A 17,438-nucleotide genomic window follows, 5' to 3' on the forward strand; every position below is an offset into this window, starting at 1 on the left:
TCGACGCTCGGACGGTCCTCCCTATTGCCGACATGAGTTGACTCATTACGGTCTGGTTTCCCTCCACGGATGATAACTAATCTACCTGACATGTCCTTATGCTGTCTGGCTCAAATCCTGCGAAAATTCATCAACCAAAAAATCATGCCGCAAAGTGTTATTCCAAACCGGCTACGAATAACGCACGAAAAGTAAGACTTGCCCACGCTTTCTCCCCGGGCCCCACATCAACCGTCACCCACACCCAGTCGGATACCACCCCACGACGACCACACACGTGGCCACAATGTTGCTCAGGCGGTGGAGGGGAACATGCAAAACTATCCACAATTTTGAAAATCCGGACCGAATTCCTAAGAAATCGCTCAGCAGCTCCTGTAAACCTCTTGGTTCAGAAGGGGGGGGGGGCTTGGCAGTCCCCTTGCCGTCCCTGGCGAGGACATCCGCTACGGCCGGGCGTACGTACCCCGCACCACGCTGCGCAGAGGCCTCCGTCCGCCGCCGGGCCACCGCACCGCGCTCGGCCGCCGCACGCGCCCGACACTGGCCGGCCGGCCACGCCTGCGCCGGGCGGCGGGCCGCGCGCGCCGCGGACCGTGACGGCCGGCGCAGCGGCCGCCACCGCCGCCGGCGGCGCGCCGCGACGCCGCGCTTCCGGTCGGCGACCGTCGAGCGGCCGGGCCGCCGCGGCCGTCCCACCATCCGAGTGACACGGCCGGTGAGCGCCAGTCTGCGGAGCTTAACCGGCGCGGCGACGTCGGCGAGAGGGGCCGCCGAAGCCGTGCCCCGGGACCCTCCGTCGCGCAGTCCGGGCCGAGGGCGGTGCCGGCCGGCTCCCGGGCGAGCGGCCCCTCGCGCGTAACGTGCAGGACCTCGGCCGATCACGGGACCCGCTCTCGTTCCTCGTTCGCAGGACAGACCGCCACTGGAGCGAGGGGCTCGGCCAGCTGGGAACACTTCACCACGCCGGGGACTTGACTTTTCGGCCCGTGGGAAGTTCGGCCGAACTTTCTACGGGCGCGCGCCTCCAGCATTATTCACATGTTGGCGAGGGTACTCGCGAAGTCGTCCGGCGGCCCGATCAAAGCCGGCGCTATGCTTCCTGGTTGTAAGCCAAAGGTGGCAAAGTCGGCCACCGAGGCGGGGATTTCCTCTGACTATAATTGCATTAGCGTCGCGGTGTGGTGTCTGGTGCTCAGGTGACGCGCAGGGCGCTGGCAGTGAATATATCATCTGCGGAAGTTCACCGCCCGCCCGCGGAAATCCAGTACGTTGGCAGGATGTCAAAAATTTCCGGCTGAAGCCTCACACATGTAACGCCGCGCTTTATGTACTGCGCAAGCCTTGTGTCTGTGCGATATATAGTAGATGGAACAAGCGACCGTTGATGGCTGAGTTGAGCGAGGCTTAGATGAACTATAAGGCTTAGATAGGCGATTTAACAATCTCGAAAAGTGCTATCAGACCAGAAACACACAAGCAACCAGCAGGCGAGCTTACTCCATGTCATCAAGCATCCAACCGTCTAGATGAGGGCCAAACTGCGCCAGCAATGACACAAAGCCCACGTCCAGATAGTTGGCAAGAACGACCAGAATCAGATCTCGCTTCCGCTGATAGACCACATCAGGCATTAGCAGACGCTCTGGGATGCAATAAGCTTCAACCCGTTCAGTACGGCATGCAACACACTGACAATCCTCGCCAAGACAGGAGGCTTGATATTTTTGAACGGCGTCCGCTTGGTTTTCAAACTGTATCTTCCCTAACCGGTTTATCGAATGTACCTTCCAAGCTGGTTTCTCGAAATGTATCTCCGAATCTTCCTAACGTTAAGTTAGCCAAGTTTCTATTTTCTTATGTTTTTGCACGCCTGTCACGAGCTTTAAGGGAGTTCTCCACATTTGTATGGGTTTTTTAAATGAAATAGTCATCTCAAAGATCATTCCGAGCACTTCACAGCCCTGTTTTTCTTCAAGGGAACGCTCCTTATTTGTAGACATCGCAGCAAACTAGCAGATATGATGAATCGCGCTCAGTTATAACCATTGGCACGCTTTTTAAGTGGAAAACATTACTCCAGGCAATACAATTTCTCTACTTAGTAAAAATGCTCCTCAATACGTCATCGCTTGATTGCCTCATGGAACGTTTGAATGACAGTACTCCCTCGTAGTTCCTTCAATCTCCCGAGAGATGACACCACGGACTGGAAGTGCTCACTGAACCAAGACCCGTTATGTGCTCGCGTTTGGCTCCTTTCTCATGGTGTCCTTACATACGTAAGTCTGTGCGATATATAACGATAAAATAAGCGACAGTTAATGTATTGATCTATTCATCACATATGGGTGGATATGGGGATTCATCCGCCGCCAGATGAATCCCCACTACCTAGATTTGTTCGATATTTTATACTTTCTAGATCGGGGCACTGAGGGTCGGCCGACAGCGAATCGGCCGACCGGCCAAGCCATAGGAATTCACTGATTTGTCGCCGACCCTATCACCAAGTCGGCCGACCAACTAAAAATCATAGGATATTTTTGTCGCCGGGTTGGAATGAAGCCTACAAAAGATACGATGGTGCCCTAGGACACCGCAAAAAGTCTTTACGGAAACGTATCCTGGTGTTGTGTGACGAAATGAATTACCATGGAGACATAATACCTATGTGTGGAGACGTCATGTTATGTTCTTCAGTGTGCTGTATTTTTTGTCTGGCCGTCGCCACAACTTGCTGTTCAAAAACATTTTTGGCATCAAGCTTCGCGTGAATATAACACATTTTTGTCGCCGACTTATCCATCAAGCCGGCAAGTTTACCACCCCCGAGGGCAGTGTCTCACATTTGTGTGGGGTTTTGGGCTGACAGCCATGTTAAAGGTCATTCGTTGCAGTAATAGGCCTGCCCTTATTAAGGCTTCGAGCTCTCTGGCTCTTAAACTTCACGCCAGCCAACTTGTGCAACTATTTCAAGGTCACCCAAGCATGCATCACATCACAGAAACATCTCACGAATACTGCGGCCTCATCGGACATGGCGCGCTCAAGGCCACGACAAATGCTATCATCAAGATACCCGTGTCCAGCGTACGTCAGCAAGACTTCTGGCATCAGCGGACTTCAGTTGGCCGTGAACTACGGTGATGCGTTCCATGCAAGTTCCGAACACAAATCACGTTTGTGCTGTGTAACACAGGAGCTAGAACAGCTGTGCGACTTATAACGCAAATAACGCTGGGAATCGAAGAACTTAAAGGAGCTGTTTCACGGTTGAAGATATCGAAATAAGCATCGGATGGGATGAAACGAGTTCACTTGATAACTGTTGGCATACTTTTAAGTGGAAAAGACTGCTCTTGACAGCACAGTCATCTGTTTAGTAAAAGTCTCCTCAATGCGTCATTGATAACGTCATTGCACCTTGCGCAACATTGACTGAGAGCTAATTAAAGGCCGTTGTATCTGGAAATCGCGCTCGCCAGACGGGAACGCCTCAACAATGATGTTTTTCTTGGCCTCGATGGCCCTATGGCTTATGGAATAGCAGGATTTGAATGACGTTTTATGACGTCATGAATGCCAAGGTAACTTCGAAATATTCTCTCCGACAAACCTTTTCCCATTTTCGTAGGCGTGTAGCTCAGAAACTAGGTGAGTTGAGTTCTTGATAAGGGCAGGACGGTGAAATGCATCGAATAATCTTCAAGATGGCTATTTTAGTTCAAAACCCCCCGACAAATGTGGAAAATTGCCTTCAAAAATGGTGCCAAAGCCGAGTATGCGAACGCAAATGAGCAATATAAAATCAGGGACAAATCAGTAACATCACGAGAAAGGGCAAAAACACGCACAGATTACGATACTTGGTGGCATACCAAGCATCCACGGCTACTTGAAATACAGGCTATGTGACCCTGGCAACCACTGACGTGCACGCGGGGACTAGATTTTCCACTGAATACGGTGTCTTATGGGCTAGATCGTTGGGATAATGCAACTTTCCTTAAAAATATGACTTCCTATCAAAACTTTATGTAACGGAATCCAAGAGCGTAGTGTGTACTATGCAATTTGTACTGACTTTTGCTATTCAAGTGTGTAACAAAGGTCAACCGCGGTAATTTAGTAGATATTTCTGCTGCATGCCAAACATTTCAGTAGTGTTGTTGTCATCGTTACGGGTCTACACAAACTTGTAGCACGGCATATATTTGCGGAACAAAGTTTGAGACGCATAAAAGTGCTATTTTTTTGCGAATCCACATCGCGTACGACATCCTGCGCAGAATCCTGTCGCGGTGTATTGAGATGCGACAGTACGCGCGCCACCGCCGCATTATTACTCTTCAATGAAATCAAGACAAGACGCGCAGTAGGGCATGGTTTCGTACCTGCTGACGTTAAGTGCCTGTTCAAGATTTTTACAGCCATGATTTGGTTTAAGTATTTTATTGCGAAAGGGCTGCGAACGCGATTTGAAGTGTCAACTCCTCTATTTCACGAGGGACCCAGATTCAATCCCGGCGCACGAGCCCGACGAGAACAACGCAAAAGGGAGCCCTTCCAGTGGTGTCACCTGCCTCCTGGGGCAGTTTAAGAGCTGAAGCGGGAGGCTGCCATCCAGGCAGGCGCATGGCCATACTTTATGCGTGCTTTCTCCCTTCATGCCCTTTAAATCTAATTGAGTCTCCCCTGATAAGAGGGTTGAGGAGGTGGAGAGCAGAGTCGAGGCGCCCTCCCTTACGCTTTTTTGAGGATATCTTTCCGGCACGTTGTGCAATCGATCTCAACTTTTCTGGGTCATCTGGGGCATCCATTCCGCGTGTTTGGACACGAAAATATGTCCATAGCATCTAGCTTGTAAAAAGTGACCTTTTCGGAACACGGCACGGCAATCTTTGGCCGGCGCGGGCGACGGGTGGCAACTGACAAAGCCTCTGTTCGCGGCGAACGTCGACTGTTACAATTACAGAGTTCTAGCATTGTACATATACGCTCAAAACACACCAAACTATGTGCCAATACTGCTCAGACCAAAGCAGTTGACACGTCTGTGTAATTTAATGGCGGGGTGAGTCGTGTCAAATCCCCCCCCCCCCCCCGTCGGTTCGTGTTATGAAGAACAACGAGTCAGGGAGATGGTTAAGGTCTCAGTTGGCGTTCAGACGTATGGAGAGCGTACCTTGCTCACTCGTGTAGACGCCAAAAATACTGAAAAACAACAATCTCAAGTAAGGGTGATAATGCCAACTACGTTCAAAATGTCAATGGCTCCACAAGGTGTTCACGGAATCTTGCCCCTAGCCAATATTTTTAGCTTCAAAGTTACACATGCCAAACTCGCAGCATATTTGCATGAGATCGTCCGTCAATATTCCGGACTGCCAAATTTTAGTTAAACATTTGCAGGCCAGTAAAAACGTGGCTCATGCATCTCGAGCTACAAAAACCTAAGTTGGACATCCAAAACTTCGCAAGACATTATATGCCTATACTCAACGTTTTAAAAAGCTTGGGCACTGGTCTACGAGTACATTTTCTGAACTCCACTAAAGCGGTATGCCCTGATTGACGAATTTCAATCTAAAATATTTCGGGTAGTTTCGCATGCTCATCTTGCCTTTTTTAGGTTTTCAAACGCGTAGACTTAACGTATCGCCTGACTAATATTTAACCAGATCGGCAGAGTACTGAATATCAATGCACAGCTTGATATAAAATTGCTGCTAATTTGGCAGGTGTCCCAAACCTTGCCTTAGGCTGGGTCAAGTATGCCATAGCGCCCAAGTGCTGAGCGCGCTGCCAGGTCATGCATCTGACGGGGTAAAACAAAGTAAAAGTGCCACCAAACTAGTATTACCGATATGCATGCTATCACGGAAAACTCGGCGCAATTTCGATCGGTGCAGGGGGATTACAGGTCTAGATGAGTGCAGACTTTTATATCCGTTTGACACTCATCGAAAGAGACGGCGCTTGATCACCATCTCAAATAATGAAAGCCTTTTGAAAAGATGCTGCAGTTGGTTCTAAAATTTGGCTACGTGGTGCCCAAAGTGTCTTAAAGAAGCGCAGCCACTGAGTATCTAATGTATACTAATTTGGGCAGTAGTGGCAGTTTTGGGTCGACCGAACTAGCTCCTCACTATTGCGATCCTTGGATGGAGGGGAGGGGGACGGGTGGTTCCACATCCCCGCACGCTTCCTGGAGTTGGTGAGCGCGTTTCTGGGACGCGTGGTCCTGATGCATAGAAAGCAGGTGACGCCTTCTCGACTACATCATGCTGCTATCAGTTGGCCTGGACGCAGAGGCTCCAGTGCACCTCTGTGTGTCTCGACGCGGACAGCATGACGCCTTGCCTGTGCATGGCCGCGGCCCATTTGGTATTATTGCTGCTTCCCTCGCCTCCGGCATTTTTGTAAATGCGTTACTACCTGGTATCGTGTTTATATCTGTATCGTATTTGCGTTTCACGTATGCTTAACATCCGGTACATCGTAACACATACACTGAAATTGTTAGCTTGCTCGGGGTTGTAACCTTTTTGCATATGATCTGCATCTCGTATATGGACGGAATTGCCATTTTTCGAGGTGGAGTTGTACTTCCACCAACCTCCTCAGTTGATGTTGACGGTGAGTTCGAAATGTCGCATGTCAATGTCACGCGTTCAATATTTAACCATTTTAAGATGGCTGAAAGCGTAAATCATGCCAAGAGAACTGTCAGATTTTGAATTCAACGTCAAATTCCGCAGGTTCACGTACGTATGTAATCAATGCATTGACAGGACGCCATGTGACATTTAGACTAGAATGGCAGATAATTGGGCCGAGGATATGTCTTGGTGACCGAACAAAATAAAGGAAAGGTATTTGCATGCAAGGTACTAAGATTTTTCAAACCCAGAAAGCACAGATTGCCTTCCAACACGCAGAGCGCTTTGAGAAGCAAGACATAAGGACCTGGGAAAACTGGATGAGTGTCATAAGCCTACGAACAACGCCATCACCATCTATAAACCAGTTGTCGGCACCAGAGGCGCCACCTGGGTTAACGTCGTAATGCCTGTGTAAAATGGCTCGTAATTCAAAGCTAAGGCACTGAACTTCCAAAGTACAACTGGCGTACGAGACGACACACGTTTTGGCAATCAAACACGTTTCAGCCGCCCGTGCATTCTCATTCTGGACACAGGGCGCTTCTGAAGAAGACCCTTTCCCATTGGCTTACAATGCTGCGGCCTGTCCAGACGTACCGCTGTGACGTCACAGCGGGGTTGCCAGGTGAACTTTGAGGGGCCCTGCAAAGCACCGATAACAACGACGCCTCTCGACAAGTTGAAGTACAAGTGAGTGCCCAACCCCTACGGTGGCAATTCCGCACGTCAGGTTAGTAGCCATTCTGACGTCATACAAACGTTCCATGACGCAATCAATGACTTATTGAGGAGCATATGTACTAAATAATGAAATTGTGTTATCTAGAACAGTATTTTGCACTTACAAGGAATGTTTCACATTCTAACATGTTAAAGCACTCAGAAGATATGAAATAAGCTCATTAAAGCTATTGGTATACTTTTAAGTGGAAAAAACCAGTCCAGACAACATAAGTTTTTATTCAGTGAATATTCTCCTCAATACGTCATTGTTTGACTGCGTCACGGTGCCTTCCCCTTTATTTATTGAGAGTCAGTTGACGACCGTTGCATCTGGAAATCATGCTCCCGAACGCCAGATATGAACGATACGATAACTGTTTTCCTTGGCCCTGATCGCTGTATGACCAACGGAATGGTCTCTGACTTGATATGACATGATATGACATGACAAAACTCGAATGACATTATTATGACGGCATGGATGCCTAGATAACCTTAAAGGTCTGTGCGAAAAAGTCCGCACATATTGCGGGAGTGTGCCTCAGACACTAGAGGAGTTCAGGTACTTAGAAGGGCAGGGTTTTGAACAGCATCAAATGATCTTCAAGATGGCTGTTTCCGTTCAAACCCCCCATACAAAGGTGTAACACACCCTTTAAACCAAACCAATGGTACAAGCGAGCTAATTTCATCATATCTGATGCTTGCCTCAATATTTTTAATGTATAACAATCGGTTCAGGTTCACACGGTACAATTGTCAAGGCCGTGTCAGTTCAACCCTTGCAAGTTAGGTTAGGTTAGGTTAGGTTAGGTTACGTTAGGTTAGGTTACACAAGGCTAGGTTAGGTTAAGTTGGCCCACAAAGTTGGCCGTTGCTTTTGCTTTTGAAATGCGCCCAAAGCAACACTAGCAACTTTTTGGCGTGCCGCTATCTCTATGGACGTGCATTTTCAGCGCACGTTCAGGTCATCAGTGTTAATGAATGTCATGACATGACATTTAGTAACCTAACAATACCGCTGGGAAGTAAATGACTGCATGATTTGACTAAGAGCATCTTGTTTCTGCAAACAGTGCGCACATACATCTTCTGGAAAGATATGACGATGTGGAAAGAACGCGACCTCAAATTGTTTGACCCGATCCGACAGGTCAACTGCACTGAAGGTGTCTTGGAATAGCAAGAGCCTAAAATGCAGGATAACATACGGAGGCTACCGCCCACTTCTTTCCCTCAGCCACACCAGGTGGCAATGATGATGCGGACAGGGGCTTTAGGGCGTGCCGAGTAAAGTTATCTCGCCCCCATAAGTAGCTACCGAAGAGTACAAAGGGCTGTCAATCCTACTGTTCGTCAACAATGAAAGCGGCTGAGTTGTGGCGAACATGCGATAACCGTCGCCAACATTGACCGAACAGGTAAGAGCCGACACTTCTCGTCCGAAACAGTTGCCGCCCTTCGCTGTACTGCCGGCGAGAGAGGAAAAACGTGGTAAATCGTGAGTGGCACAGCGCAACGAGGACATCGAGGCCGTCCTCTACCGCACAGAAGGTAGCCATGCGTCGAGTGCGCGTTGCCAGTTCGTATCTTACTGGCGACCTGCCTCTGTTCGTCTCACCTTACGCGAGCTCGATGAACATGGACCAAACTGTGGCTTAATCGCTTTTAGCTTGCCGCCCACGCGTGACGTACCTGCGATGCCCACAGCATCCAACACACGGTGGCAGTTTTACCCGCAAGATCCCCTGCTATCAGACAAATCACAATATCCTGCAGTATGGGACAAGGTGAGCTACAGGCTGTCAGAACCAACAAACTGCTCAAAGGATCGGACAGGTTCGCGTACAGCTTTTCCCCACCAGCACCGATGAACACAGGGGTTTACTAATTGCGACGAGCTCGGATGTGTACACTGAGGCGTGTTTCGGTAAAGATTACAGCCGGGTGGCTTGACCAGTTACAAACCGCAGCGTCAACATCCGCCTCCGTTCTGGAGCCAGCGGTATATGTTGCCAGAAGTCCTATGAACGGCGCCATGTGCTCCAGGGCCGTCGACCGAAAGTCGTCCGAGATCGTTCCCCGTTTGCTTACGCTAAACAGCGAAACATCTGCTTCGGGTGCAAGTAGCTCCCACCGAGGCACCAATACGTGACGCCCGGTTGACATAATGACATGGAGTTGTGACCTACAACTACATGGCAAACTGGTCGGCCTGCAAACTACAGCCCGGAATGACGACACACTTCGCGGCTTAACAACTGCAAACAAACTACTCCCACAGTTGATACGCTGAAGCATCTGCTACTCGTGGCGGCCGCACCAACGCGTAGGCACGGCTTAACAGGTATCTGGTTCGGGCTGATTTCGCCTACCCCACCCCACGTTGGAGGGTGGGAACAAATCCCTTATCATCACGCCAGATACGGCCCCCCGCACCGACGCTCAAGCGAGGAACAGCCTGAAGTCACGCGGGACGCGGTGCAGTGCTTCTTCTCAATCTGAACAGAACACTGTAGGACAGTTAACGCATAAAGCGCACCAATCCGCGAAGGTATTCCGCCGAGCGGTCCGAGGACGCGGACGTACCCGTACCGACGCAGCCTGGTGACGGCCGGCAGCCGGAGCCGACCGAACAGCGGGCAGGGGTGAGGACGCCCGCCGGCGCCGGACCGGGCGACGGCCGAGCACCACACCCTGGGTCCCGGGCACCTGGTGCGCCGCCGAGTCCCGTATCACTGACACCGCTCCTCGTCCACAGTGGACCGAGTCCCCGTGTCACTGACACAGCTCCCCGTCCACAATAGACCGAGTCCCCGTATTACTGACACCGCTCCCCGTCCACAGTGGACCGAGTCCCCGTGTCACTGACACAGCTTCCCGTCCACAATGGACCGAGTCCCCGTGTCACTGACACAGCTCCCTGTCCACAGTAGACCGAGTCCCGGTGCCACTGACACAGCTCCCTGTCCACAGTAGACCGAGTCCCGTGTCACTGACACCGCTCCCCGTCCACAGTGGACCGAGTCCCCGTGTCACTGACACAGCTCCCCGTCCACAGTAGACCGAGTCCTGGTGCCACTGACACAACTCCCCGTCCACAGCGGACCAGGCGCAATCCAAATGTCACGGCTCGTGGCCGCCGCCTGACCGCCGCCACGCGCCGACTGCAGCCGCCGGAGCCGCCGCGCGGAGGGCGGAAGGCCCCTCCGCGGCAGACCCGGGGCCGACACAGATAACAGGCAGGCGCCGCGCGATAGCGCGCAGATGCAGTGTGACAATACACCCGCGCTGCCTGTTGGCTCAGCGGCGCTGCCCCCCCCCCCCCCCCCGACGGTGATATTGACCTAACACCTGGCGCATCCTGCAGCTACCTGGGACACCGGCCATAGGCCGGCCTGCCTGGGTGAGGTGGCAGTGCTTCAATGGGCGTACGCGTTAAGATATTTTGACCACCCTTACACTGGGCGGATGAAAAATATCGCATACAGCAAGCCACGTGCACACGACGTTGATGAAACGGGCTCTCCAGTGCACTGCAAACACTCCTTAATAAAGCGAAGCGCGGTACAATTTGCCTGAGTTCCAAACTTCCTAAACCATGATACCAGTAAAACGCCTTGTCCGACGCCGGGCAAGCCAGGCAACAGTAAACGAGAAAGTTGTCAGTTGTTACCCCGATGACGCCAGAAACTAGGCTTTTAAAGCTAAACAGCTAAGGCAACCGGTACCAACAGACTTTTTGAATGCGTTCGAACGTCTATTTCTTAAATGTTGTAGTATCATTTCAATACATGGAGGTTCGCTGTGTAGCATTGGGGTGCCAACCACAAACAGTTTTCTTGAAAAATGACCCGCAATAGGTTCAGTCATCCCAATAACTTCTGATCGGCGCTGATGAGCTCGCAGCAACTGCCGTTCCTTTTTTAATCATGGTCAATGTGACACGTCAAACGCAAAAAAATAGTATACATCGATTGGACAAATATGAGAATGGCCAAACGCATTCATATATTTCATGGTCCAGTCTATCTTGTTTAGGCTCCAGCGCCTTATATTGAAGATCGCTCTCGCAGAAGGTAACACCGACCACTTCCCGGCCAATTACCGGAAAACCTATGGGTCGGAGTCCTGAAAACCACCAGCGAGCTGCAGCCAATACCTTACACTACATCGTGCAGTTGGCTTCAGGTTTTCACCTGCCCCGGATGCTGACAGCTGACTTCCATCTTTTACAATGCCCCAAAACCGGTGGATCCACGGTGTATCCACACTGTGCGTAACACAATACGCGACGGTGTGCATATGTCGGCTTACACCTCTGCGGATACGATCCACGTGTTTCTTATCAAAGACAGTAAGTCCCGTGATACTGAAACTCCAGACCATCGAAACATTGCACACAGTTTCGACCTGCGTTGTTCTGCTTTTTCAATTTACTTTCGCCGTGTTTACCATTTGGCTTCAAAGTGAAAGCATGACCAAACTGTAACATTGCAGAAAAACCTGACCTGGTCAGACTGCTTGCGAGCGGACACCTACACCTTTGAGCACCACAGTGTTAGATGATTTGGCTTGTTGCTAGAAACTATATGGATCAGCAGTCAGTGGCTGCAATGATATTAGCTTCTCCAAAGCGTACCGGACGAGTCAGGCCCGCACTGGTCATTCAAGTTGTAATTTTTCCCATGACTTGGAATGGCCCACGCTGGCCTTGCTCGTTGCTTTATATCCGTCAACGGCACATATAACAAATAAAAAACAATCCTTTTCCACAGCAAAGAGAACACTGGAATGATGCTGTTGAAACTCAGGGTAAGACATTAGCTTGCAAATAAGCAATCACACAACACATGCACGAAGTAAAGGGAAGCCCACAAAATAAGAAGGGCTATCACTCAAAAGTGTAACATGCAGAGTTAACATAATGCTGTCAATATTTGTTTCCGGAACATCTAACTCACCAAGAGTTCCACAACACTCGATACAGCGGCACGCACGTGAAATGGCAATGGCTGGGATCCAGAAAATGTTGGCCTCTCTTGAGCGTTAAACGGCGAATTCGGAAATCACGGCATCGGAAGCGCATTAGCCCACATGCCCCTTTGGCGCATCGCTCATTGTTTGTATCTTTCGAACGCCTGCAGCAGCGACATGAAACTGATTCTGACACCCAGCGGACGGGCAGGATGACGGTGTCCTGGCACCGCAAATACAACCATCCCGGCCGGCGGTGACGTCGCGTGATTCGTACTTCTGCACCCGGCACCAAGAAGCCAGACTATGTTAAATCGCACGGATATTTGGACGGCGTGGCGGAGTGACGGTGACTGCAACGGCGAGCAGAGTTGGCTGGGGCAGGCAGTACAGTCGAAAAGCAGCGCCAATGACTGTGGGACTGGGTCTAATGGCCTCTCATTTACATTTGCATAACCCCACAGGTTGTTCTTAAAAGAAGTCCAACTAAAAAAACAAACATTTCATTGTGGTAGGGGCAGGACTTTGTTGAGGTCGGGATGCGAGACGAGCCTGTCGAAAAATATAAAACTCCACCTAAAAGCTATGATTTAAGCCATGATTAAGTTTTTTGAGGATCACGCGTAGCTGCATCCGTATAATTTGAGCTGTTTTACCCATATAAGTTGAACTACGTTGAATTAAAATGGCATTTGCTATATTTTCAGCGCATGAGGCGGGCGGTGCACGATCTTACCAGCTACCATGTAAGATTGAAATGACGCTACCCTGCTTTTCGAAGGCTGCCTGCTTCCATCACATAATGGAAGACAATTGGAAGCTTTTGATATTTCTGTTGAAGGATCGCATTTTATGCTACGCTGTCTGTAGCAGAACCTGAATTTACGCATGGTGGTACCCCATGTTTTAAAATCGAAAGAAATGACCGATTGTGTCATGTTTTTTCGTGGGGCGTTTCATGCTGTGCATATGTGGCAACCTTCGATAAAAATGATACTGAATATTGATATACATGCGCGCACACACACACACACACACCACACACACACACACACACACACACACACACACACACACACACACACACACACACACACACACACACAAAGATATACATACATACATACATATATATATATATATATATATATATATATATATATATATTTCTCATACACTCTGAGTCGGCAGCATAATTTTCTCATGTAGGTCGTTACTGCATTTTCCGCCCGAGACCGTATGTCCAGGAAGCAACGAAATTTAGCGACGACCAATGTCCTGAAGAAAAATATTTCGACAAGGCACCGTTTGATATTTACCAAGCGCTGCCCGGCTAACGTGCTCAATGGCCAAAGTTAGCTGAATACTTTTTCAAAAATGCATGGACAAAGAGGCCGGTAAGATGCCAATGCCCACTGGGCGCAAAGCTTTGGCCGCTAGGATTGGCATTTGATTTGAACGGACCAAAAACAGTTTGCCACCTTTAAGATCTTGATCTGCACATACAACTGTATGGAAAACCATACCGAAGTTGTGTAGCATTGTCTAACACTCCGTTGTCGCATCGCATTGTACAATTCCCCATAATTGCACTGCCTTCGCTGACAGGCATGACCTGACCGGCCCGATATGGTACAGCGACTTTGCAAAGTGTATACAATTTTATACCTAAAAAATCGGTCCTTCTATTGTTGCCCACAGCCACTGTAGTTATTTTGGAGCAAACAATACTTCCAGAGGTGGGATCAAATCGGCCTCTACCCTCACCGACCCCCGAGCGCGTGTCAATACAACGTGAGTGCAAATGAGTGAGTACAGTTGTCGCCACTAGAAGCATTGTAATGCAATGAGAAACCGTTCATTTTGGCATGCTGGCGAAACTCTGGTGGGCTTAACAGGTTTGAATTCACACAATTGTGTGTCATGCCAAACCCAACATGTCAAGGTATGTTATGCTGTTTAAATGTTGGAAGGTAATTTGATCATTAGGTGTAGTTGCATTATCACTTTTAAGTATAACCTGCCCACTTATCACATGTGAGTGTGTATATCATATAAGTGCCAATTGGTTTGGCCAAAAGTAAATGGTTTTCATTCTCTGATATCTTAATGTATTCGTGAGACAATGCTTGTTTGGCAACACTTCTGAATTCGGGGGACCCTTTTTTAACAACTGATTAAAAGCATTCTGGAGTAGATATATCATGAAGGTGATGCTGATTTGGGTTTTAAGGCACACTGAGCATGATGGTCATAGGGTGCTAATGGATATAGCCTCTACAGGTATATGGGCCACATGTTTTTGTCCCAAAACAAAAACAAAAAAACATGCAGAAAAATTATTTAAGGAACAGTGACCTAAAATGCAGTTTTCCAATGGAACACATCAAACACTTTCTTTTGTGGGACATATGCAGGAGAAAGAGGCAATTTAGCAAAGGAAACTATTGGGCCATTTTGTTGACACACAACAGCTTTGAAATTAAGGGCCTGCAATTTGCACACACATTTATTGTGAATATTGCACACAATAAACAGAGTAACCATGCCATGTCTTGCTTTCATATAGGTGCATAGAACTGCAAACTTGCAAGGGCCTCAAACTACATCTTCAAACTTTGGATTTAAACAGTACCAAGGTAAGGACTTGCCAGATTGGGATGGACCTGGAGTGGGGTGGACTGACCATTTAGTATATTTTGCTCCAGGTGGCTTATCTGATACTATTCCACTTCTGTGCATGACCTTAAAGGTCACCATATTCCTGTTGTCATCCTTTTTGTTGAAACATTACACATGCACAGTTTAAGTATCCAGAGATTGATGTGGGGTTGCTTGCAATCATCTGAATAATTTTTCTTCTGCATAGTCCAAATGAGAAAACTTTGATTTTTCTGATCTGTGCATGTGGATACAATAGCATGCATACACTAAATTTCCCTACCTTTGCCACTAAACATATTGTCAACTGCATTAAAGAACAAACTAATCTGTAGTTAAGGGCACAAGGCCACTCAGTTCATGCATGTTTGCCATGTCTGCTGTCTGAAGCAGCTCTGTCCTCCATTCCAGACATGGCCACTCCAGCATACCACCATGATGCCTTTGTTTGGCCATATCCTCAGGCTATTTGGTGTTGATGCACAGGTGCCAATGTAATAAGACCCCACTAGGTCACTGCCAGCTGGGGGTCATATTCGCAGAAGCTATGCCAAAAAACCCTGGGTGGCCAAAATACTCGCTACCAGACCAATGTTGTTGGTATTGCAGAATCCAAACTGTTCCATCATTGAGTGATAGATCAAACTGATGCTCCCACTGGCACGCATCTAATGCATGCAGAGTGATTGCCCGATTTACCGTCATTGCACGTTCAAAGCCAAAATATACTCAACCATGGTCATTGCCACTTGATCTGTATGCACTCCATGTATGAAAACAGTCTACAACATTTACTGGGTGTCATCAACCATGCTCTGCTTCCAATTCAGTTGGTCACAATGGCTTAAGCATAACCACTTTCATTATGTCATTAGGCCTTAAGGCATGTTCTGTATTTGCATCAGCCATAATAAATTAATCTGTTCATTAGAGTTCAAGGGAGTCCTAACTCCCAAAAATTTCCATATTCTTATTCAGATGATCACAATAGCTATAGAGTTACTGTACTCTACCATACCTTTAAGTCTTATGACATGCACTCTGTTGGTGTCTAGCATAATGAACAAACCTGATACACTAAATTTGCAATTATAGCTTATCTATGAATATTTGAATTTTCAATAATTAAATAAAAAGAGAAGGACACATTAATCCTACAGAAAAAAAGGAATGTCAATGCTTATTCACCATTGCTACAGTTACAACCCTCATTGCGAACACACCAGTTCACCTGAAGTCAGTTTCTGGCCCCGGTCCAAATGTGAGGGAGGGAGGGGAATTTTAAGAAGGCTTCCCTTTCCATGCAAGACCTAAAGGAAAAGTAGTATCTGTTGTAAAGAATGTAAACCAGCTCAACAAAACTTAATGCCACCAAAATAGGCACCACTTACTTTTCAGGTATCAAAAACAATAGGTTTCAACAATACCATTCTCTTGAGAACTGGACGATAAATTATTTGCTGGGCATCGTTTAGGAAAATCATGCTGCTTATACCTTAAATCCACTTATACATGGCACATATCATACATAGCGGCGTCGGCACCTAATCCACGTTTTCGCGCCACGAATGCTGTTGATAAAGGTGATGCGTCTCTTCTCACAGGAGTGTGGCTCGTGAACGCCCATGCCAGCTGTTGATGATGTCACAGTCAGGCGAACGTTCATGCTCTATTACGCGATACTGATGACAACAGCGGATAACAGACAATTAACACGCTTTCAAGGGTGCTCAAATCCTTTATTACACGATGTTCATGACCTCAATGGGATATCAAACAATTCCTGTGTTCTCGAAAGTGCTTAGCTGTTTTCGGATGTTGACATTCATGGAGCAGACTCGTGGCCGTGGCCTACTCGGACCGCGCGCCGCCACATGGCCCCTGTCAAGCACTGTGGCTCCTGACCGATGCAGAAGCACCTCATTATGGCAGGGACCCCAACCATTGCAAATCGCGGGCCCCAGCCTCGCCCCTGCTTGGAAAATGGGTGCCAAGGGCACGGACCGACATGGAGCTGACTGTTTGGCTCCGTGCCGGGGCCCTATAAAAGAGGGAAAGAGAAAACTAGTAAGGGGGGGGGGGGGCTAACAGAAGCTCTCTGACATCTCACGTCACGGCACTGCGATTGGGGGGCCGGGCCCCGAATAAAACCGGGCCCCTTGATCTTAAGTCCCGAGGGGCCCTCCGACCCCTCCTCAAACAAACAAACCTTCTCAAACAAAGCTCGTGACCGATTACGGGCCATTGGTCAAGCCATGACCTTCTGTTATGCACTGCAGGCCTCCGACCGCCACATGAGCCCAACCATTGTTTCGGGGACCCAGACCAATGCAAATCGTGGCCCCCGATCTTGCTTCTGGTTGGGAAATAGGCCCACAGGGTTCAGACTGAGAGGAAGCTGACTGTTCG

Source organism: Pollicipes pollicipes, unplaced genomic scaffold (assembly GCF_011947565.3).
Source record: "Pollicipes pollicipes isolate AB1234 unplaced genomic scaffold, Ppol_2.1 Scaffold_4002;HRSCAF=4701_pilon_pilon_pilon, whole genome shotgun sequence".
In the NCBI taxonomy this organism is placed as follows: Eukaryota; Metazoa; Arthropoda; class Thecostraca; order Pollicipedomorpha; family Pollicipedidae; genus Pollicipes; species Pollicipes pollicipes.